This window comes from Eublepharis macularius, chromosome 4 (genome assembly GCF_028583425.1).
Source record: "Eublepharis macularius isolate TG4126 chromosome 4, MPM_Emac_v1.0, whole genome shotgun sequence".
Classification (NCBI taxonomy): Eukaryota; Metazoa; Chordata; class Lepidosauria; order Squamata; family Eublepharidae; genus Eublepharis; species Eublepharis macularius.
The window spans coordinates 10,372,778-10,396,830 of NC_072793.1; the positions used below are offsets into that span (position 1 = coordinate 10,372,778).

Consider the following 24,053-nt stretch of genomic DNA (forward strand, 5'->3'; position numbering starts at 1 on the left):
AGTCTCTAACTGGGGCTTTCTAATTCACCTTGCCACTAAGTTATCTGGGTATGTGAGCTACAAATGAGCAACATTCTCTGCAGGCAGCATATTAGCTTCTCCAGGCATAACAGGCCAAGAGTCAGGAATCGATTGCCCATAAATGCTTGCATTCTAATTCTTTGACAGATGGCCCACAAGGAAACAATACACCTGTGGGCAGGGCCTTTTATATTTTTCACTTTTCTACACGCTCACTCAAGGCATCAGATCACAATTTAAAACAAAATAAGATAAAACCACAAATACCTACTCCTTTTCAAAAGATCTGCAATCTATATGCCATGAGAGGCCCTGGCAAATAGAATGGCCTTGCAGTGCCTTGGAAACATTTGGAGAAACAGAACCCCCCCCTTCCCCCCTCATAGAACCCATCCCACAGAGTGGGAGCATCAGTGCAAAAGGAAAGGGTTCTAGTTGATTCCAGGCGGGCTACCCTAAGCAGGGGGCAGGAGGGGGAAACGAGCAGGCGCCTGCCTGAGGACCTCGACTAGTGCAGGAGGACATATGGGACAAGGTGGCCTTGTTGATATTTATGATGATTTTAAAGAAGGCCGCTTGACTTGTACATTTGTGCCGGCCCTCAAGACTATTTCTGTGGGCCTTGAATTTCTCGCTTCTTCCCACCCTTCTATGCTGGCCTGTCCTTGGAGATGTTTTTGTGATTCCAGCCAACTTGACCTGCAGTTTGTACTTTCTGCATGCCAGCCCTTCTCTTAAGTTTGTGACTTCCAGTTCCAATGTTTTTCTTCTTTGCTTTTGGTTTCCCAGCCCAGCAGTTCTTTCCTCCTGCTGCTGATGGCAATCTTCTTTGCTTTGGATGCTACAACACTGATTAGTGGTCTTGACTCCTGGCTTGGCAGCCAGTGAAGATTTCCCTTCCCAGCTCTGATCCTTTCAAGGCTGTTTGTTATTCAAATAGAATTCACTATAAGGCCCCCTGAGGACAGAGAGAAATGAGCAAGGCCCTAGATAATTACTCTGGTGTGCTGCAAATTCCAAACTGAGGAATGATAGCTGGTGACTTTTTTTCTCAGTGGCACTGGTCACTGCAAGAGATGGGGTACTGGGCTAGTGATGAAATCCTTTACATCCAAGGCTTTTTTTCGGGGAAAAGAGGTGGTGGAACTCAGTGGTGGAACTCAGGATCACACAATGATTTCACTTTGGGTCAGCTGGAACAAGGGGGAAGTTTTTTAAAGTTTAAATTGTCCTCGGCAAAGATGGTCACATGGCCGATGGCCCTGCCCCCTGATCTCCAGACAGAGGGGAGTTTAGACCGCAGACCAGAGAGCAATCAAAACTCCCCTCTGTCTGGAAATCAGGGGGCGGGGCCATCGACCATGTGACCATTTTTAAGAGGTGCCGGAACTCCGTTCCACTGCATTCCCACTGAAAAAAAGCCCTGTTTACATCAGTGATTCCCAACCTGGTTATTTCACAGTTATTGCAAGGGGTCAGTGAATTCATATGCACGCTAAAGCATTGTCATCTTGATATTTTTGTCATCATGTATTTTCTCAATCACTGGATACTAATAGTACAACTACTATCATTTGTGGGGGAGGTCTGTGAAATTGTTTATATTAAGAAGGGGAACCACTGCTTTATGTGATGTGATGATTGGGGAGGGGGGCTCATTTCTGCCAATTATTAAAGGATAGCCCACATGGATTCCCCTCAGAGCATGAACCCCTGTCACTCACATTCCATGCACTGGTACCATCACAGGCAGACTTTGGGGCAGAAGTCCAGGACAGTGGCTGCCAAAGCAGGCCCTTCGGAGGACAGCAAATGTGCACAGAATCGGGTTAAGCCATGTGGTGGGATGGTGGGATGGGATGAGACCAGCTGGCTGAATGTGCAGTCTGGGCTTTGCATTTGAAGAGGGCTTGGTCAAAAGTGCCGGTTCCCAAAGGGTTGCTAACTGGCCTAGAGAAAAATGTCCTCTCCTGGGTCATTAGCAGGTTACATCCAGTCCCTTTAATAGAGGCTTCAAGTGTGTAGATGGGCAGCCAAAGCTCTTTATGCCAGGCAAGTAAATAACATCACCGGGCACATGACACGGGAGAGGCCGTTTTTCTCTAGCCCATCTGGCAACCCGACCCCTGGCGGGCGCATCCCGTCTAAAATTACCTCACTGCGCCACTTCGATCCGGGAGTCTCCGAAGCGAGGCTTTCCCATCACACTAAAGAATCCAAACGTCGGAACCCTCCAAGGCCTCCATAGCCTCGACTTAGCGCTCTGGCTTGGAACTGTCAGCCAGTTCTCTTTCTCTCTTTCTCTCCCCCAGCAAACGCGTCTCGGCCGCCGCCGCCTCCCCCCCCTCCCCGGGAGCTATCGGGGGCGTGGGAGGGGAGGCGTGCTTGCGGCAGGAGAAGGCCCGGCTGCCGGGACCTCGCCGCTTCCCGGCGCCCTCTCCGCGCCCTGAGCCGCCCGCCACGCTCCGGCACAGCAGCGAGCGCTGACCGAGGCTGCGGGGTGGGCGCCGGGGCCCTGCCCAGGCGCAGCTGCCCCCTCCCGCGGCCGGAGCTAGGAGGCAGCCCCCGCCCCCCCCCCGCCCGCAGTTTGCAGGAGAGGGACAAGGACCCCCCCCCCCCCGCCACCTTTTCTTTGCAATCTTCCGGGCTGCCTCCTCGGCCCGCAAACGGCTCCTGCGCCTTTAAATAATTCCCCGCGCCGTCCTCGCCTCTGCCTCTGCCTCCTGCTTGGGGCTGGGGAGGAGGCGGCGGCGGCAGCAGCAGCCTGAGCGTGGTGACATCAGCGCCAGGGCTTCGGCAGCCACCTGCTCCCAGCCGGAGACACAGAGGGCGAGAAGAGCCTGCGTGCTGGGATCCCCCTGGCCGATCCGCCGCCGCCGCCTCCCGACCCGGTCCCTGGAAGACGCTTCTCCAGCCAGGTAAGGGGTGCTGCAGAGCGAGCGGCGTGCGGCTCACGCGGGCAGGGAGCCCCAGAGGAGCCCCGCCAGCGGAGCAGATCCGATCCAGGCGGAGCCCGGGACTCCGCGCCCGCTTCACCATCAGGAAGGGATTCCCCCCCCCCCCTTCTCGCCTTTGCGGCAGCCGCCGCTCAGCGCCGCCTGGGTCCCAGCGCCCGAAAGATTCTGGGCGGCTTCTAACTTCCATGACGCTTGAAGTCAGGAGAGAGGCGGTCTTGCCGGTGGGAAGGTGGGCGGGCGCTGTCTCCTCTCACTTTCCAGAAGGGGGATTCAAGTTTGAAAGGGATCGAAGTGGGTTACAGAGGAGTTAGCCGGGTTAGTCTGTAGTAGCAAACTAGTAGAGTCCAGTAGCACCATTAAGACGAACCAACTTTACTGTAGCATAAGCTGAAACACAATTCTCTTCGTCAGATGCATGCATGCACCACAGTTTTGACGAAGAGAACTGTGGTTCTCGAAAACTTATGCTACAGTAAAGTTGGTTAGTCTTAAAGGTGATACTGGACTCTACTATTTCGATCCCTCTGGATGAGGGATTTTTACCCATGAACCTACTGCTGTCCACCTAGCATGCAATATTTTATCACCCAATACTTTCCCAGCCACAAGCTGGGACATAAAAATACCACTCCAGGCAAGGCAGTTTTATTTATATGGTTATAGTTATGTGTATTGGATACACAGACCTCCGGCCTGCATTCAACCTTGTGCCTAGTGGCCACTGGCCAAATTCTTAAAGTTAGGCTGTGTAGCCCCCACTAAGGATCGCTGGCCTAGACGCATGGCATCTAGTGGCGAGAGCAAGGGCACCTGGGAAATTCTGTTAAAAGATCTCTGCTCCAAGAGGATGGGGACCATTCTTTTGACATATCACTGTTCCTGTAGGGCAATAGACATCTGCCCCAAAGTGCTACCCTCCCTGATCAAGACTCAGAGGTAGGAGTCAGTACAGCCAGAATAGAAATCTGTTGGTGAAGGGGAAGAGTGGTGAGGTGAACCCAGGATGACAATAGTCTCACCTCAGTTTGAGAGAAAGATGTGTGAAAATAAATGTTGTGGGCCTGAACTCTGTTGCTATAAGTTGATGCATCACTTTCCCTTTGTAAATGGGGATAACGTTTTGTACTCCATGGAATGAATGAATGAATGAATGAATGAATGAGCATTCAGAGCTGCAGAATTTTGGGAATCTCCAGGCAGGGTGTGGGTTGGGGGCTCCATTAGTCAAGAAAGAGTGAGGGTTGCAATCGCGAAGGCTGCCTTTGACTTTCATGAGTGCTGTGTGGGCTACTGTTAAAGCAATTATCACTTTTTTCTTTGGGGTAGACAGGCAACCTTTGCCTCATCTTTCTACCATCTGGAGCTGCCGTAGAACATCCTCCTCTTTTTAGATATGTTTTGGGCTCCTCAGCATCATGCATATATTCCCCCTTTTCTGAATTTGTGTAGGTCATGTAAGCAAATTCACAGCCTATTGGCCATAAGTGACATTCTTCAGATGTAGCTGGTTACATCTGTAAGCACTGCGGGCAGGGCTTTTTTTCAGCTGGAACACAGTGGAACGGAGTTCTGGCACCTCTTGAAAATGGCCACATGACCGGTGGCCCCGCCCCCTGATCTCCAGACAGAGAGGAGTTTAGATTGCCCTCTGCACCAAGGGAAATCTAAACTCCCCTCTGTCTGGAGATCAGGGGGCGGGGCCACCGGTCATGTGGCCATTTTCGCCAAGGGCAATTTAAACTTTAAAAAACTCCCCCCTTGTTCCAGCTGACCCAAAGTGATGTCATTGTGCGGTCCTGAGTTCCACCACTGAGTTCCACCACCTCTTTTCCCAGAAAAAATTCCCTGACTGCAGGAGCCTTCTTGAGCAGAGTCAGAGGTTTGCCAAGGTCACAAGTTTCCTATGAGCAGAATTAGATTGTATTCTTGTTTTCTCACGGCTCACCAACAGAATTTTTAAGAGTCACTCACAAGTCAGTTCCTTGGAGTTGTGGATGAGAGGCTTCTTGTCTGAATTTCAGTATTATGTGGTATGTAGCAGGCTTATCATTATAAAGAGAGCCATGTATACCCAACACAATCAAAATCTGTACCAAGAACAGCCTGCATGTTATGATCTGTATGAATGATCTACATCTGCCTAATTCCTCTTATTTTGCATATTCATGTATCTAAATGTTTTTAAACTCATCTTTCCCTCCATGTCTGGCCTTCCAGGCAGCTCACAGAATCCATAAGAAACTATACAGGAAAATAGCAATACACACATAAGCTGGTGGACAAATGTTATTCTATTTTAATTGTGCATTTTAATATTTTGCTTTCCTTATTTGGTTTTGTCCATCGTGGGGGGGGGAGTGAGTGGGGGCTTTGCAAGACACTGAAGAAGCCCATCCCACAGCCACTGCAAATCTTTTTCAGCCATCCCCCCCTGACTTAGAAAAGTCAACAAATTTAAAGCATTTCATTGCATAGGCTCGAAGGGGGGGGGGGGTGGAGAAACAGAAACAAAATTCTTAGGAAACTGAATTCTTTCACCAGCACAAAATGTTGTGCTTGATTTGTAGCTCTGGTAGAACTGAAGCATTCACACAGGTCCACTTATAAATGGGAAATAAATTAGTAATCTTAAACATTTCTTAAAAGGAAGTAATAGTTTATGTGCTGGATGTGGAATGGTGTGGTATAGCCCAATCTTGTTAGATCTCAGAAGCTAAACAGGGTCGATACTTGGATGGGGGACCACCAAGGAAAACCCTGAGGAGGAAGGCGATGGGGAACCACTTCTGCTTCTCACTTGCCATGAAAGCCTCTTGCTGGGGTCGCCATAAGTTGGTTGCGACATAACGGCACATACATGTGCATGTAAATATTACTTTGTGTGGTACAGTCAGTCCCTGTAACTGTTTAGGCAGAAACTTAGGTGTCATCCAGTGAAATGGATGGGCAGCAGTTTCAGGGCAGACCCAAAGCAGTACTCATTCACACAGTGCATAATGAACTTGTGGAATTCACTGTCACGGGATGAAGTGATAGCTGCAGCAGCTTACATGACTTTCTAAGGAGATGAGATACATTCATGGATGATGTCTATCAATTGCTGTTAGCCATGATGGCTTAATGGAACTTCCATGTTCAGAAGCAGTTGCTGGGGGGCAAACAGTGGGAACCAGCTGTTGGTTTCATGTCCTGCTTGTGAACTTCCCAAAAGCATCTCGCTGGCCGTGGCTGGAAGCAAGATGTTGACTTCGATGGACTCTTGGTCTGATCTAGCAGGGCTCTTCTCTCCTTGGGTTTCATAGCAGTTGGTATTACTAGTGGATTTGGGCAAAACTAGAGAAATCTGCTCTATGGGATAATGTACAGACAACTGTGCCTAATTTAGAAAGGGTGGGAAAGCTTGAGGCAGCCGTCATTTTCGTGCCTCATTTGGAGAAGAGGAAAAGCAAAAACTGCTCCGACATCCCATCACTCTGGAGTCCCTTCCTAGATATTAACAGGGCAGTCCTAAACAGAGTTGAAGTCAATGGGCTTTGGCAGGAAGTATGTGACTGGCCTAAGGGTCCCTTGCAAGCTTCCCTGGCAGAGCGGGCATTCAAACCTGGGTTTTCCAGACACTAATCCAACACCCTAACTATGACACCATACTGGATTGTGTTGAAGTCTTCGAAGAAAAAGTGTTTTTCACACTTAAAAGTAAGAAGACTGAGGCAGAGGCATAATAATCCCTATATTATTTTAAAGGGGGGGGGCTTGCAAGAATTTTAATTTCGGTCATTATGAACAGAATAAAATGGAGTTTGGTGGCACTTTAAAGAATAGTAACATTTGATTCCGGAATAAGTTTTTTGTGGACTTCGTGGCTCTAATACATGAAAGTTTATGCTGGAATATTGAAAGTGCCTCTAGATTTTCGCTGCAACAGACTGACGGTGCAACCCTAAACGGAACGACCCCCGCGAGCACGCCGATTTCCCTGCTTTGGGGCACTCTGCGCAGGATTCCGCGGCCACACGGAGCAGAATTCTTCCAGATGTAGAAATTGGAGGTTTTTTAAAAAGCCTGGCTGCTTGCACGGCGTCACCCTTCTCCCTGCTGCGAACCATTAGCTGGCCCGTCCCCTCCGAACGGCCCCGGCGTTTCTCTGTCCTTGCGGGTGACTCACAGCAGAGAATCGCCCTGCCTGAAGGCCGCGGGGGGTGCGCGGGGCCCGCCCGCTGCCGCCCCCTAACGGGGTGGAAAGGGAAGCGTCGGGCTCCGGCAGCTGGGCAAGGGTCGGGCAGGGAGGGAGGGGCGCCTTGGCAGAAGCCTCCCCCCGCCTGGCCCCTTGCAGCAGAGCCGTGCCACGCACGCAGGCGCCAATGGCCCCGGGGAGGGTTGGTTGGTTGGTGTGGCCGGCCGGTCGGCCGCGAGTCTCTCTCGCGGAGGCTCCGGCAGCAAGTGCGACACAGCGCTGGGGGGGGGGGGGGGCGCTTGCAAGCCGATCCGGCCTCGCCTGCCCGCCCGCCCTCTTGTTCCGCCCCCGCCCCCAACGTGGCGTTTTTGTCCCCGTCTTTGGCTGCCTGCAATACGCGGAAAGAGTCCTCCTTGCAAGCCGTGCGGCGAGGCTGAAGTCGGTTCCCAGCCATTGTCCCGAATCAGCCCGCCCGCCCCCGCCTCTCTTCGGCCCGCCCGAGACTGCCGAGCCTTCTACGGAGCTGGGAAAGCGACGGCCTCGCTGCCGCCTGCCCCTCGGAGAAGGACGTCGGGGTTTGTCTGCGGCTGGCGGCGACGTGGGCGGCTGGCAAAGGAAGCGCCCCGGCTGGCCGCAAAACAGCGGATCACGCCGGCACAAACCGGCCGAAGTTCAGAAGCCCCTGAACGCTTCTCTGGCCGCGTGAGAGGGAGCCCTTGAGCCCATCCCTTTACTCGCCAGGGGGGACCCGCTGGGCTTCCCTCAGCCTCTGTTCAAACCCGCGGGGTGAAACACGGTTGGATAATCTCAAATTCTGCCTTACTGTCCCAACTGTGACATGGGCACAATCAGGGCTTTTTTTCTGGGGAAAGAGGTGGTGGAACTCTCAAGGGGGAAATGAGGGGGAAACACACCGGCCCCCTTACCAAACGGCCATTTCCTCCAGGGGGACTGGAGATCGGGGCGGGGCCACCGGACACGAGAGGTGCCGGAACTCCCTTCCACTGCATTCCCTCTGAAAAAAGCGCTGGGCACAATCAAGCGCTTATTTTTTTGCAGATGGGTTTTGATTTAATAGTTGCCACAAGAAACCCTTATCAGCCATATGCCTTTGGATAGAGCAGGTTGCCCTTCCTTTAAAAATGGTAGCATCGGATCTTTGTCACCCAGTCCCACCCAGTCTGCCTAAGCTACCTCACAGGATAAAATGTCAGGATAAAATGAAGGAAAGGAAAATTATAGAGGCCACCTTTGGTCCCCGCTTGAGAAAAAGGTGGGGTATAATTGAAGTAAATAAATAATAATGCAACACGTAGGCAGCAGTTGAGAGTTCAAAACATTTCTTTTTCAAGGTTTGTTAAACATTTGTACCCTGCCTTTCAGCTTCAAAAAAAACAATGGCAGCTCACAATAAAACCACAGTACAACAGTTCAGTAAAATAAAAACATTATCTCAGCAATCTTTGCAACCATCCTGTAAGGCTGGTCCATATTATGGTCTCCAAACTGCAAATGGGAGAGGGGGGAATGTTAGGAGTCTGTTGGCATGCTAATTTATATGGAGGCAACATCAGGGGAGGGCCTTGACCCTGTTTGTTGGCCTTCCAAGGCAACTGGTTGGTCAAAGTGTGGAACAGGATGCTGAACTAGATGGACCGTTGGTCTGATCCTGCAGGGCTCTTCCTACATTCTTACGCATGCATTGAAATTTAAACCATGGACAACTCTGTTCAATTTTTTTAGACACTAGACAGTGAAGGAGGCTGTCTCTCAGAGGGCCAAGCAGGAGCTAGAGGCTTTTTGCACAATACTAACATTGAATTCAGGTCATTGCTTCATTGCCCTAACCCCTAGAGACTTCCTTTTCATCTGGCTACCTGCTGCCAACATGAGGTCAAGAAAGGACAGAGTAGGTCTTAAAGAAAACCTGGCTTCTCTGCTCATTCAGCAGCCAGGGGAAACTTGTTGCATCTTGTCCAGTCGCTACGATGCAGGGGAAGTGATGCTGCTCTCCCCACCCAGTCTTGGTTCTTCATTGTGGTTTTGTTTATTGAGCCTTTTGACACTTTTGGCATGGCCGCTGCTGTTGACTAAATGGGCATGTGACGCGTTCTAGTCTGGGAGCAGATTAATTGGCAGGGCCGTTCAAGACTTCTGTGCATCCAGAAGAGTTTTCTGTCTCCGTTCCCGGTGCTTCTAGTGTGGTTATGGTGGTGGATCAAGACAGCTGTCAAGCTGAGGCCTCCCCATACATTTGGTGGCATTTTACTCCAGAGAGAAGTAAGAGTTGCCTGCCATCCCCTCTATTAGAAAAGGTTGCAGTTAGCCCAGGTAGAGAATTAAGCAGGGCTTTTTTTCAGCTGGAACGCGTTGGAACGGAGTTCCAGCACCTCTTGAAAATGGTCACATGGCTGGTGGCCCGACCCCTGATCTCCAGACAGAGGGGAGTTGAGATCGCCCTCCATGCCGCTGGAGCCGCACGGAGGGCAATCTCCCCTCCCCTCTGTCTGGAGATCAGGTGGGGCCACTGGCCATGTGACCATTTTCACCAAGGGTGATTTAAACTTTTAAAAACTCTCCCTTGTTCCAGCGGACCCGAAGTGACGTCATTGTGCGGTCCTGAGTTCCACCACCTCTTTTCCCAGAAAGAAAGCCCTGGAATTAAGGATCAGGGTGGGGAAGTTGTCCACACATTCTTCTCTGTTGCTTGATTTCTCATCACTTAGTTACTTAACACACTGACTCAGAGCTAGGGTTGCCAGCTCCAAGCTGGGAAATTCCTGGAGATTTGGGAGGTGAATCCTGGAGAAGGCGGGGCTTGGGGATGGTCTCCTTCCATAGAGTCCACCCTCCAAAGCAGCCATTTTCTCCAGCTGAACTGATCTCTGTGGCCTGGAGATCAATTGTAATTCCAGGAGATCTCCAGACACCAACTGGAGGCTGGCAACCCTACTTGGAACTGAATGTGTGAACAAACTCCACTGGAAAACATATATTTTTTATTTTGAAAGATCTGTTTGTGGTGTTTGAATAAGGAAAGCTCATTCTTGCATACAAATAGTTGCTTGATTTTAGTCAGTATTATTTCTTGACATACTGGGGACCTGCAAGAATTGCAGTGAGGAATAATCAGGAAATTCCATTGTTTCCAAAATGGCCTCCTCTTGGATTCTCCAAACTCTCAGAGGCACGAACCTTTCATTTCCCCCTGACTTTCACAGATGTCCTCAGCATTCAATGCTTCTGGGGCATATCTGGTCTCGTGTGTGTGTGTGTGTGTGTGTGTAGATGCCTCTGGCTCAACTACTTTACAAAGAGATATAGAGAGTATAAGTGGGGGTTCTGTAAGGAGTTGGGGGGGATCTCATTTTTCCCTCCTTCACTATTTTCTCTTTCCATTTCCCAAAAGCCCCCATAGCTCATCCCTTTTCCCTGCTTCCTTCTCTCCTTCCTACCCCACCAGCCAATCTACCTTTATCTTCGCTGTCTTCAGCTTCTCCTGTCCCTGGGAAAGGGTTCCAGCCAGTGGGTCAGGCTTGGCCCAGTTGTGCAGTGCCAGCTGCCGGGCCAGGCCCACTTGTGTGGTGGTGAACCTGCAGAAGCAGCCTTTCTGTTGTATCCCCCTGTCTACACTATTTCTTGTTTTCCTCCTCCAGCAGACTCCATATGTCCATCTTTCTGTACTTCCTTTTCTCCTTCTCACCCAATCATCAACCTTTTATCTGCCACCCACCCCCTTCAGCTATATTTATTATTTTATTTAGCTCATTTATACCCCTCCTTTCTCCACTCTAGGGACCCAAAGCAGTTTACAGCATTCTGCTCCACTTTATCCTCTCAGCAACCCTGTGAGGTAGGTTAGGTTGAAAATGTGTAACTGGCCAAAGGTCACCCAGTGAGCTTTCATGGCAGAATGGGGATTTGAAGGTTATTCTCCCAGATCCTAGTTTGAAAATCTAACCACTACACAATTCTGGCTTTTATGAGGTAGCTGCTGTTGAACTGTAACGAGCTGCCAGACCTGAGTGAGTCATGCAAGCTGCATGGTAGTGAGTTTTCGGGTATTTGCTGCTGGCCGTGGCCCCAATGAGTCCTCCCTCAAAGGCCAAAAGAGCCTCGGAAAGGGCCCTTTCCCTCCCCCTGCCTTTTACTGACAAAAACCAAGTCTGGCAATACAGTTGTGGTTGCCTACCAGTGGCCACGGAGGGCATTAATTTCTTAGCTGCTGGCACTGCCTCAAGTATTTTGGTAGGGTTTTAATCCCTACCTCCCCTTTTTTTTAAGATTTCAGATTTTTCTTCAGACCTGGGGTTTAACTTTGTAGAATTATCTGTCTTGTATGTTCATGGCTCCATTCTCCCGATTTAAGTATCCCCAGATGGGGCCATGTTGAGAACTAAATATATCCGTGATGATATCCTGCCTTCTCTCAAGGAACTCAAGGTGGCCTACAGGAGATTTCCCAGGCTTGCTTTGTTTTTGCAAGGCTGCTGCTGCATCATATGATTTCCAACCATGAGCTAGGATTTGCACAACGAACATGTGTGCAATGGTAGTTTCAGTGTGGCCAGCCATGATCTTTTTTCCAAACCTTCGTTTGTATTGTGAGCATGGCAAAAGGGTTGCCTGTATGGTAGGACAGTATTATTAATCCCCATATTATAAATGGGCATGATGAGAGAATGACTTGCCAGTTTTATCCTTCTTCAATCACTTACTCTTATCATTCTGGAACCAGCAACCTGCAAGCAGATGCCTTGAACTCAGGAGAAAGGTACAATTCCATTCTTGAGTAGATCCAAATACATAGGATAGACCATGGCCATTCATCTCTGTTCAAATATTCAAGGTGACAGAATAAGGAGGGTGGCAAGCCCATTCATTTAGGAAACCAAGCCCTCTGCTGACTACCATCCTTACCCCTTGATGGCTCGCAGCATGGCCAGACTTATAATGATAGGGTGGGGGGTGAGGATCAGCGGGGCTTTCCTACAGCTGTTTTGTCTTGCCCTCTGCCAGCCAGACTCTTTAATCTGTTCCACCCCCCACCCCATGCTACAGCATCCATGAAGATTCCTGCAACTCTCTCTATAACCTGCTTTTGCTTCCAGCAAACCAGACAGGCACATCTTTCTCCCTCTACTCATTGGGTCAAAGGGATCTGAGCACTTGCTGCTTTTGCTTTGTGGGTCTGTCTGGTGCATCCCTTAACCCCCTGCAAGGGATCTTGTTTGGAGGTGCTGAGCAAACAGGAATTAGCTGCAAGTAGTTCATGCTTGCAGACTGGAAGATGGGAGGCTGTTTTCACTGCTCGGACTACATTATCTGGTCAAATGGGAAGAAAGTCGCCAGATGTTCACATGACTAAGGCATGCATTCCAAAAACGGTCAGAAGCCCCTTGTTTTTTCATCTACAAGGTCACTGGGGTCCTGCGCAGCTGGGATTGCATGTTGGTTCTATGAATATATAAACACACACCACAGGAACTTTAAACAGAAATGATATCTTGAAGACTAACCCAATTTATCCAGTGTAAATTTTGGTGAGTCGAAAAAGGTTTATGGTGGAATAAATCTGGTTAATCTTTAGGAATGTGCCACTGGACTTCTGCAACAGACTAACACGGCTACCCTCCTGGAATTACCATAGAGACCAAAAGAAAGCATTATTTCTCCAGGCCTGGTACAGATTTGTAACATGGGCTCCTCACACACCTACCCACACCAAGATTCCATCCCAAACATCCAATCTTATGTGTAATGGAAGAAAAAAAAATCCATTCTGTTTCTGAAAAAATAGATAGATTATATACCAGTTAATGGGCTTGTACCCCAGAAGCCCTCACCCCTAGGTAGAGCTGCTAGAGAGAGGGACTAGGGCAATTTGCACACAAAAGAAAGGATCCGTGCTTTAGCTCCTGTGTGTACCATGCCTCCTATTGAGTTCCTTACCAGGACGTTTGCTGTTTCATTAAAAGTTTTCTCGCGTGATCTTTGCAGCTTTACATACACACATCCTTGTAGGCTGGGGGTAGTGGCAAGGCTACAAGCATCACACCTCTGGGCAGGGCTTTTTTCTGGGAAAAGAGGCGGTGGAACTCAGTGGGTTGCCCTCGGAGAAAATGGTCACATGGCTGGTGGCCCCGCCCCCTGATCTCCAGATAGAGGGGAGTTGAGCAGCGCGGAGGGCAATCTAAACTCCCCTCTGTCTGGAGATCAGGGGGCAGGGCCACCAGCCATGTGACCATTTTCAAGCAGTTCCGGAACTCCATTCCACCATGTTCCTGCTGAAAAAAAGCCCTGCCTCTGGAGTGACCCTGCCTCTGGATCCTGGTGCAATTATCCAATTTCCCTCCCATGCTTGAGCTAAGCAAAGGGACAGTACAGCAAAGCAGACGCCCACCTACCCCCAGTTTAACAAATGGAGGAAACAGTATGCATTTCAAGTAGATCTCTTTCAGGAACTGTCTCCCCACACCCCAACATACGTACCTGAAAATAGTGCATGAATTGGCAACGCATTCCAATGATTATCAGTACACAGAGATACCAAAACCACACTAAAAAATTACTGAAGATTCCCGCAGGCAAAATGCATACTTGCTTTCCTGGACACTGTCCTTTGGGAAATGTAGAAGACAGGTTAGTGCTGAGTTAGTGACATCAGGTCTGCAGAATGTCCCCCATCTCTAGAGAACAGTTCAGTCCGGGAATTCTGTAGGCCTTGGATTGGTTGTCTGGTATTTTCTCTTTTTTTAAACAACAAAAGGTTTAATTTGCTCAGTCCTGAGATCTTCCTTTCAGCAGCATGACTGATCTGAAGCAGGTTATTCAGCTTTCAAGACGAGCCTGTCTAGCTGTGTGCAGAGCACTTCTTGTCCATCATCAACGTTGTGGGTAACCATAACTTGCCACCCCATGCTTGGCATTAAGAAATAAGACTTGTGGGAGCAGGCCTCATGGCAGAGTTACAGTGTAATCCTAAACGCAGGACTTCAATGGGTTTAGAAGGGTGTAACTCTGTTTAGGACTGTGCTATTGGGCAATGCAATCCTATGGTGAGTTACGCCAGTCTAAGCCCATTGAAGTCAATGGACTTAGACTGAAGTAACTCTCCATAGGATTGCACTGGAAGCAGGGCTTTTTTTCAGGGGGAACGCGGGGGAACAGAGTTCCGGAACCTCTTGAAAATGGTCACATGGCTGGTGGCCCCGCCCTGATCTCCAGACAGAGGGGAGTTGAGATTGCCCTCCGCGCCACATGGCGCGGAGGGCAATCTCAACTCCCCTCTGTCTGGAGATCAGGGGGCGGGGCTACCAGACATGTGACCATTTTCTCTGAGGGCAACCCACTGAGTTCCACCACCTCTTTTCCCAGAAAAAAAGCCCTGACTGTAAGCATTGCATATTTGGCAAAAAGCATAGGTCGCAATTCAGAATAATTTTAAAAATTGGGATATTGGTTGTACCCTTCTAGCCATTTACTCTATAGTAACCTAACTGAAGTCAGTGCTGCTACTCTGGGCTGATGCCTGATGATTCTAACACATTTGATCGCTTTTTGAGAAAGCCTCGTAAGGAAGGGGGTTGCTGGGATTGAGGTGGAAAAGCATTTCCAGAGTCGCCCTCCCTGTTGGGTTGGCAACTCCAGACTGGGAAATTCCTGAATATCTGGGGACGGTGCCTGAGGAGGGGAGCATCCTCAGTGGGGACGTCATTCCATGCAGTCCATCCTTACACGTTGCCAGTTTCTTACTGATCCTTGGAATTCTGGAACTCAGTTGTAATTCTGGGCGAACTCCAGGCCTGGCTGGATGTTGGCAAACCTATTGAGAGCCTCCCCTGCCCGCAAGCCAAGCAACCTTATGCTCGTCAAACCTAAAGACTTGCAAACAGCTTTGGAGTCTATGCAGCTGGCCCCATCAGATAAAGCTGTGAGTGCGAGACAAGAGGGAATGTGCAGTGCCCTGAGAGCCTGCCATCTTCCTCCTCTTAGAACTGTGTGAGTTAAGCCTCACCATCAATTTGGGCCTCAGTTTCCCCACCTGCAGAGCAAGCCAAACCCTTAGCAATGATTAATTAAATGAGAGGCCTTTCAGTATGTGAGGTGGGAGGCAGAGCAGAGGGCAGATAACAATGATGAGTTGTTTTGCTGTGTGTGGCTGACTCAGCCAGCTGGAATCAGCAGAGAATGGAGCTAATTGGGAACTGAGGAGGGTTTGTTCTGGTTTTTTTCCCCCTCCCCTCCAGCCTCTAGTATCCATAGCGCTGCTTCCCATAGATTCTGGATTTCCTTATTGCCCTTTTTGATTAGGAACTGGGAACATGCATGTATTTTTCAAGCACTCTTCTCTATTGGTGGTGGGATTTATGTGCGAGTGTTCTTCCCATGTCCTCCAGCTGCCCTCTGGCTCAGTTTCTCCTGCAGCCACCAGAGATTTTTCCTGTAGGCGCTGGTTGGCGTTGGCCTCTGCGTCTCAGGAAAGGAGGGGCTGGCAGGCCGTGGCAGCTTCAGTCTCCTGATACCACAAGCAGCTGGAAAAGCTGAAATGGGCAGCAGGGTCTGCCTTGGGGAGTCCTCAGGCCCAGCGTCATCCGTGTCTTCCTTTGCTCCGGTTTGTTCGAAGCTATTCTGAGTATCCCAGCCCTGAAAGATTGGTTAGCCTCCCACCCAGTCTGTGAATTGTGTTAATCCCAGAGTTATGTAGTGCCACAAAAGTGAATCCACTATCCACAAAACTGGGAATACATCTCTGGCATCTCTAGAAACTTGGAACTTTTATTGTTAGCATCTTAAAGCAAAATTTGGAGATGGAGGTCCAGATGACTGAAGGACGAGATGTGTGAAAGCCAGGGCTCATTTCAAGGTTCCGGCAGTTCCCCAAAGAGGTCACATGTCAGGTGGCCCCACCCACCCGACTCTCGCCCATTTTGGGCCCGTTTCGGCCTGGATTGGGGCCGAAACAGCCTGGATTGGACTTCTGACAGGAGGTGGATCACTCTCCCGCTCATCAGCGGCCCGATCCTGACCATTTTGGGCCCCTTTTAAGCCATTTTCAGCCCCTTTTTGCCATTTTGGGCCCAATTTTGGCCCTGAATGGCCAGGATTGAGTCCAAAACAGCCAGAATAGGTGTTGTCAGGGTGTGTGGCATATGCAAATCAGTTGTGCTAATGACACACTTCCGGTGATGGCAAGAGGCGTGGCATATGCCAATGAGTTATGCTAATGAGTTCCTCCAGCTCTTTTTCTACGAATTGACCCCTGGTGAAAGCAATTATTTTTTGTATTGGGATGGGAGGAAATTGAGCATGGGGCGGGGTGAAGGGAGAAAGACTGATCTTTTGTCCAGCAGGATTTCAGACATGAGTGTGAAGAAGGGAGCTCTGACCCTCGGACGCTCACGCCCTGAAAATTCTGTTGGTCTCTAAGGTGCTGCTGGACCCAAATCCTGCTGTTCTACCGCAGACCAACGTGGCTATCCACCTAAAACTGATCTTTTGCAGTATGATAAAGTTTCACCTTTCCTTAAGATCTTTTCCCAGCTATAATTTTATAAATATTCTTCCACTACAAAACTGTTTGGGTTACGTGATATAGAGCAGCGCAGCAGAAAGAAATGCCACAGGCTGCACGGGTGAAGGCTTTTGAGTTGCAGTAATGACAGGATGTGGCTGAAGGCCCATGGCTCACAGGACACATCCTTGGTATGCAGAAGGTCCTGATCTGATCCCCAGAGTCTCCAACAGACAGGACCGTGTGTAAGTAGAGTAAGCAAGGACCTCTGCCTGAAACACTGGAGAACCGCTAACAGTCAGAGCTGACAGCACTATTCATTGGGGAACAGTGTTTTGGAGAGGTGTTTCTCTCTTCGAATAAGACCATTGGCCTATCAAGGTCAATACTGCCAATTTGGACTGGAGGTGGCTCTCCAGGGTCTCTGGAAGAGGTCTTTCACATCACCTACAACCTGATTCTTTTAAATGGAGATACCAGGATTGAACCTGGCAAAAGAGATGCTGTAACACTGATCCAGGGCTCCACCCTTCAGGGACCAAATAGGGCAGGGAAAGACACCACATTGCTCTTGAACTGAAAGTTCAATCCATACAATAATTAGCAGAATTAGAATTAGGCCTAATTCTTTTCCATCTGATGCCATATTTTGACCTATGGTAGTGCCCCCGGAGCCTGCTGCCCTGGCAACTTCAGCCAGGAGCAGCGCCAGGGCTTTTGGTGCCTGCGGCCGGCTAGTGGATCAGGCGCATGCGTGCATGCGCACACACATCAGCCTGCATGATGATATCACATGTGACATCATCAAGGGTGCGAGAGAGAGCCGGCCTGATTGCTGCAGCAGGCAGCTGGGACGGCGTGCGGGTGGCCTCCCAGCTCTCCTGCTCAGTTGCTCTGCACCACCCCAGATGCCTGCCCGCAGCTGCTGTGCCCGGCTGGGGGCTTGTGCTGGCAGCGGCAGCAGTGCGGGAGGGCTGGGAGGCTGCAGCTCTGTGGTGCTTGGTCCCGCCCCCAGCGCCTCCTCCGGCGCTCCCTCCGGCACCCCATGCCCTGAGACTACCTCCTACCTGGCCTTAATGGGCGCGCCGGCCCTGACTTCAGCTTTCTAGCAACAGCTTGTGCTGTGGTACTCCTTCCCTCTATCAGGGAACACATACACACACCCTACCTGTACACTTCTGATGAACTGTCCCACCTTGCATATTCTCTGGCAATTCCTTAAGACTCTCTTCCACACTAAGCTCTAGGATGAGGCCTCCCAGCAGCCAAAGCTCCCTGGCCACACTGAATCGATTGCCAACTTCCCCCCTGATTTTCAGTTGGAGTCCTCCTCTGCTTTTCAGAGGGATGGTATCATATATTGACTTTAAAAACATTTCAAAGCCAGCTCCTCCTCCTCTTTTCCTTCGTCCCTCCTACTAGTGAATGATTTTCTCTATAGTGGCAGGGAACATGACTCCAGCTTGTTGACACTTCCACCGTACTCTCCAGCGAACCTTTCTGACCACCATCACAGTTGAAAGTGAACAAACTGATATTGAACTGACAAAATGGAAGTAATGCTAACTGGGAAGGCAGAGATCTTGAAGGGCATTATAATGTCCAGTTTCGATGGGGTTCAGTTGACCCTTGCAGGCTCAGTTAAGAACCTAGGTTATACTGGATCCAGTATTATTACGAGAGAAGCAAGTTAATACAGCTGCAAAAAATGCCTTCTTTAAACTTAGTCTAGCCCGGAAGATGGCCCTCTGCTTTGACTATCTGGCCACCTGGATCCACACCATGGTAACACTGAGACTTGACTACTATAATGCATTCTACATAGGTTTCTCCTTGAAGTCTACTTGGAAACTCCAGTTGGAGCAGAATACAGCAGCTCAGTTACTATCAGGAGCCAGGCAGAGGATACATATTACTCCATTCTGCAGTCACTCCATTGGTTACCCATCATTTGCTGGGCTCAATTCAAGTTTTTAGCTATCACCAGGGCTTTTTTTCAGCGGGAATGCAGTGGAACGGAGTTCCGGCACCTCTTGAAAATGGTCACATGGCTGGTGGCCCCGCCCCCTGATCTCCAGACAGAGGGGAGTTGAGATTGCCCTACGCGCCGCTCAGTCTGGGCCACCAGCCATGTGACCATTTTCTCCAAGGGCAACCCACTGAGTTCCACCACCTCTTTTCCCAGAAAAAAAAGCCCTGGCTGCAAGTATGCGCCTACTGGGTAGTTTCCACATTGTTTAATATGTCACGTTAAATTGCTTGATTTTTTGTTTCAGCTGTGTATCAGATTTCTGCTTGTTTTCAAATTTCTACTATCTTTCCCCTGTTGTATTGTTTCTTGAATGTCCCAGCCACCGATCGTATTGACTTATACTGTGTAATCAGCCTCGAGTCTCAGTGAGAAAGGTAGATTATAAATAAAGTAAGTAAATGCATTGTCCTTGATAACCAGGCACCCAACATTCTCCTTGCAGCTTGGCCACATCACCACAAAGCCCCCTTCTGGCAACTCTACATCTCCAAGGCTTAGGGTCTTCCATTGTCATATAGTGGGCCTTCCTGCAGCTTCCTCTTCCATCGATTTAGCGGCTGCTGCCGCTATTTGTCTCTGCAGCTATGCCTCTGTATGCCTGCTTTTAAACACTGGCCTTTCCGCATCTCTCTCGAGCCTGCTTGGGCTTTGCCCTAAACTCAGCCGTGGAACGTAACAAGCAGCAACAAAGAAAGAGAATTAATTACATGCGCGTTTGCCGCTTGATTTTCTCTTCTTTTGATCATTTGATTTGCACTTAAAATGTGGGAAATGACTACATTTAAAAGGGTTGCAAACTTTTAAAAAACATTTCAATTTCTTCCTTCTTCCATGGAGCTGAGGGAGTACACAAGGTCTTTCTTCCTCCCTGCTATGATCACAGCAACCCTGTGAGTTAGGCTAGGAATAACTCAAAGCTACTCAAATTTCAAAGTACTTGAGACTGGAACTCGAGACCAGGGGGGCTTAGTATGGCCCGGAGCTGCAGTGGTGGGGAAGGAGTTTAGCCCTCTGTGCCATTCCTGTGATTGGAAGTGGCCCCTCTTGGACTGCTTTAACCCTGGACAGGAAAAAAAGGGGCAAATACTCCTCCTGCACCATTCCTGCTCTTTTGAGCCAAAATGCCTACGAATAGCCAGTGTGGTGTAGTGATTAGGATCTGGGAAACCCGGGTTCGAATTCCCAGTCTATCATGGAAGCTTGCTGGGTGACCTTAAGCCACTTTCCGGCTGTTGTGAGGATAAAATACAGGAGATAATGATGTAAGCTTCTTTAGGTTCTCATTGGGAAGAAAGGCATGGTATAAAAATTAAGTAAATAAATAGTGTAGCTATGACTCTCTTTAACATCTCCCTATGAGTCTCTATGAGTCTGGTTATGGAGATAACTTAGGAAAACTGCCACCTCCTTGTGGTTCCCACTGGGCAGTGGAAGGAAATCTTACTTTTCTGGGTAAGTGCAATTTCGCTTTCTCCATGTTTCCCGTTCTAACCTACCATGTGACTTATGCTGATAAAAGAGTTGACAGGTCCTTATCTCTGGGCGGCATTACCATTACCCGCTGAAAATCTCGATCGGCTATACTGCATCACCAGGCCAACATCTTGGGATCCTGGCTACACCAATCCCTCCTCCTTTCACAAGGAAGTTCAGTGAAGTAACACGATGGATTGGGAGAACCCAACTTGGTCCGTGTGGGGTAGTTTTACTGGGCACAACTTACTCCTACAAGGTGATACCTGGGAGGTATTCTGAGTTCCCAGTCCCACTTGAAGAGTGACATTTATATTTTTCTCTCCAATTAAGATTTTCCTTTGAACATCACCAGATGTTTGAAAAGGTTCTACACAACTGACCTTTTTGAGCAGAACTACAAGTGACAAAAGGCACAGGTTGGACACTTGTCAGCTTCCCTCAAGTTTTGATGGGAAATGTAGGCGTCCTGGTCTTGCAGCTTGGCTCTCCGACTGCTGTCCAATGGACTTTTCAACTGTCACTTGTCCAACATTCCGCCAAGCTGCCTACATTTCCCATCAAAACTTGAGGGAAGCTGACAAGTGTCCAATCTGTGCCTTTTGTCACTTGTAGTTCCGCTCTTTGTCTTACAACTTGAGTGCACATTGGATGCTGCTGGGGTTAATGTTGAGCTCCGCTCCATGTTGTTGGGTGGGTCTCTGATTTGGCTTTTGGAGTTAAGGCAAACAGGTCTCCTCCAGTTTTGATTTGGTTTGGGTATGGATTTCTTCAGAGTGGGTGCATGGATGGTTTTTGTTAGCCCTCGCCCTGTGCTTCTGGATTTTAAATGCTTTATATGTTTTTATATATGGGCACATTTTCCATCTTCCTAAATTTAATAAATTATTTAATTGTTGCAGACAAGCCCATGGGACAGGTGGGAGCTCATGATGTTTACCACTCTCATGTCCACAGTTTCTATGGTGGACTAAGCTCTCATGATGCAGTCAGATTATGGCAAGGTAGTCTTTAAATGTAGATGGACAAGCCATTGTGACTTAACCAGTCCCACTAACTAAGAAAAGAGAGAACTCCTCAGAGTTCCATTACCATTTAATGGTATACCTTTATTGGCATAACAACGTGAACATGCACAGTCAGCAGGAAGACAAGACCACCGTCACCTGAATATTTAAACCAGTCTTCTCCTCTTGGATGCACGACAGAGGAATTTAGCCACAGACTCAGTGACCTCGTGGTTTTGAGCGAATAATAAGGAGGAAAGTCTTACTGACATCAGATTGTCCATCATGATTTTGCAGAAGAGGTTCTAAATACACGGCACGGATATCACAATAAAATAAACAATACAGAAGAACGTGTTCAGGACTTTCTACCTCCCTCAGACCACAGGAACAAAGACTAGTGGAGAATGGGATTTTCTTAACACACACACCCCGCCCTGTACAATATGGCAGAAGGAAGAACATTAAACCGAGCGAACATGAATGCTCTCCGAAGATAAGGGGAAGTCAGACAGGAGAAATACTCTGCCAAGGAACTGTTGGGAAAGGTCCCCCATCTCAAAGGGGAGCATCTGCCGAAGGCTTCTCTGTTCTTGTGTCTTGCCTCAGGGTTCTAGTATAACAATAGCCACAAGTGAGCTTTATGGCTGAGTGAGGATTTGAACTCTAGTCTAACACAACAACCTGGCCACTCATTCTTTTTGAGACCTATGCAAATTCTCTCCGTGGTGTTTGAACTGAGAGTTTTTTTGCATATGAAAAGCTTTTCAGCATTCATCTGGGTATAATCAAGTAGAGTTGCCAACCTGCAGTGGTGGCTGGAGATCTCAGGAATTTACAACTGATCTCCAGGGCACAGAGATCAGTTCCCCTGGAGAAGATGGCTGCTTTGGAGGGTGGACCCTAATAGCGTTATACCTGCGGAGGTCCCTTCCTTCCTCTTCAGCTTCCACACACACCCAAACCCAAAATCTCTAGGAATTTTCCAACCTGGAGCTGGCAACCCTGTGACGGACATCGAGGGGCGGACAAACAAGTGTGCGGCTGGACTGGCCCACAGATCCGCCCTCAGCAAGCTGTGCTGCTCCCAGGCAAAAGTCTGAAAATAAAAGCGGGTGCGTGTTTTTAAAAACCGTGTTTTCGGCCAGCCTTTGGCCATCGCGCCTGACAAAGCCCCGGGAGGGAGACGCGAAAGCGCGCGCGCGCCGAGTCCCGTTCCGGGCAGGGGCTCTTGCGGCCGCGAGCGGGACCCCCCAGCCGGGTTTCAGCCACAGGGGAGAGCCCCCCGCCCCGGCCGCCCGCTCGGCTCTTCTCGGACAACTTCGCGCCTGGGGGCGCCGGGCGCCGCGGCCTCTGTCGCCTCCTCGGAAGGCGGCGCTGCGGCCCAGCCTCGCCTCCCGTCCCCGCCCCGCCGAGGCAACCGGGCCTTAGGACCCGGCGGTGTCTCGCCTGCGTCGCTCGCCCCGGCACGGGCTGGCTTCCTGGGGAGAAACGGCGACGGCGGCGTTGGCGGCGGCCTGGCCTTGCCTGGCGTGGCTTCGGCCCGCTTCCCCTCCCCCGGCGGCTGCCTTCGCCCTCCCGGCCATGCTCCGCCGACAGCGCCGACCGCCTCAGGCCGCGTGAGGGGACGGCTTACACCTCTCCCAGGTGAGGAGGGCAGGAAGGAAGGGGGCGAGCGAGCGAGCGAGCGTGGAGGCTCTTGAGGCGGCTGGAAAAAACCTGGCGCTCGGCGGCTGAGGGGAGCCCTGTTTGGGTGCGTGACGTGGCCCTGTTTGCCGTTGCTGCGGTTGGGGGGGGAGGGGGAGGAGGAGCTCATCCTCTCAGATTGGACGCGGGGGGGGGGAGGGGAGGGGAGGGGAGGGGGGTAAAGTTTCCTTCTGACTAAACGGGGGGCGCGGGGGGGGGGAGAGAAATGTCCTCCCTCCTGGCGAGGCCTGGAGCCCCAGAGCGGGCGTGGGGCCGGGGCCCTGCTTCTTTGGAGAGCAAAAGCTCGTTCGAAGAAAGGCAGGTTATGGGGGAAGCCCGAGAGTCCCCTTCTGGGGTGGGGCGGGGAGACTCCACGGGAAAACCCGTTCTGGAGGACGGTGGCGACGGCTTCTAAGGGGAGCAGAGCCTGGGTTGGGGGGGGGGGGGTGACAAGAGGAGAAGGCCGTGGAGAATTGAAGGGCTTGGATTTTGTTTCTGGAGGAAAAAGGGTGGTAGGGTCGTATCATAAGAATAATGCAACAAGCCCATTTTCTCTCCTCAAAGATGAATTAAATGCTTATTCGTTTTTTTCCTGACCTTCTGCTGCAGCCCAGGATGGCAGACATCATTTCCCCTTTCTCCGTTTAGGCCCACAGTCACCCAGGGAGCTGCAGGTTTCCGAGGTTCTAATTCAGCACAATAACCATACTGATCCTGGGTTGCTTTAATAGTGTAAAGAGTGTGTATGTGCGGGGGGCGGGGGGGGTAAGGTGTTGCCTTCTTCTGAAAGGGGGGGGGATGGTATTTTGAGTGCAAAACGTTTGTAGGCAGTTCTTAGGTAATCGGAAGTGAGCAGTCTTGTGTTTGTGAGGATTCCTCAGAGTTGGAGGAGGAAGAGTACGGGTCCTGGACTGTAGGGAAATGGGCTGCTCTGGGCATAAGATGTGTAAGGAGACATTTGTGGGTTTTGCATTCATTATAATAAGGTTAGGGTTATTCCCTTCCTGGACAATAATAGGATGGGACCACATGTAGGGATTCTGATTCCCTATTAGGGGTCCTTTCTTGGTGCTGCAGCTTGTGAAGAAAATGGCTTGGAAACAGAGGTGCATGTAAGGAGCGATACACAGGAATATGGATGGTGACTGGCCTTTGAAGATGTGAAAAAATATGGAACTCTTTTCAGTGT

The 24,053-nt window shown here is 49.9% G+C and overlaps 1 protein-coding gene across 6 annotated transcripts in view; it reads left to right on the top strand.

Moving 5' to 3' along the window:
* Positions 1–2,856: 2,856 nt before the first annotated feature.
* BAZ2A (bromodomain adjacent to zinc finger domain 2A) overlaps positions 2,857–24,053 on the top strand; it is a 95,910-nt gene continuing 74,713 nt past the window's right edge. For 4 of the 6 annotated variants that reach the window (XM_054975848.1, XM_054975853.1, XM_054975852.1 and 1 more), the window contains exon 1: positions 22,620–22,931. The gene's annotated coding sequence lies outside the window, so the exon portion shown is untranslated. Of the gene's footprint in view, positions 2,940–22,619; positions 22,932–24,053 lie in introns of those variants that run through there. The other 2 variants (XM_054975851.1, XM_054975849.1) reach the window with 2 other exon arrangements.